This window comes from Etheostoma spectabile, chromosome 12, assembly GCF_008692095.1.
Source record: "Etheostoma spectabile isolate EspeVRDwgs_2016 chromosome 12, UIUC_Espe_1.0, whole genome shotgun sequence".
Classification (NCBI taxonomy): Eukaryota; Metazoa; Chordata; class Actinopteri; order Perciformes; family Percidae; genus Etheostoma; species Etheostoma spectabile.
In genome coordinates this window covers 30,456,844-30,457,319 of record NC_045744.1, presented here as the reverse complement: position 1 = coordinate 30,457,319, position 476 = coordinate 30,456,844, and the positions used below count along the sequence as shown (strand labels likewise).

Below are 476 nucleotides of genomic sequence, written 5' to 3'. Positions count from 1 at the left end.
CGTGGATTTTGAGGTGTGTTTAGGACCATTATCCATTTGTAGAAGCCATCCTCTCTTCATGAAATGTTCCCTGTGCCACTGGCTGCAATATAACCCCAAAGCTGATTGATCCACCTCCATGCTTAACAGTTGGACAGAGGTTCTTTTCATTAAATTGCCCTTTCTTCTCTAAAGTACCTTTGCTCATTGTGGCCAAAACGTTCCATTTTAACCTCATCGGTCCACAGATCCACAATGCATCAGGCTTGTCTATATGTTCATTTGCAAACTTCAAACGCTGATTTTTGTGGTGAGGACGTGGAAGAGGTTTTCTTCTGATGACTCTTCCATGAAGACCATATTTGTACAAGTATCTCTTTATAGTGGAATGGTGTACCACCATTCCAGTGTCTGCCAGGTCTTTCTGGATGGATCGTGCAGTCAAACGTGGGGTTTGACTTGCTTTTCTCACAATCCTGCGAGCTGTTCTGTCTGAT

The 476-nt window shown here is 43.3% G+C and overlaps 1 protein-coding gene across 1 annotated transcript in view; it reads left to right on the top strand.

The window, feature by feature from the left end:
• LOC116699831 (potassium voltage-gated channel subfamily H member 6) overlaps positions 1 to 476 on the top strand; it is a 142,747-nt gene that overhangs the window by 128,050 nt on the left and 14,221 nt on the right. The gene's annotated exons all lie outside the window — the stretch shown is intronic.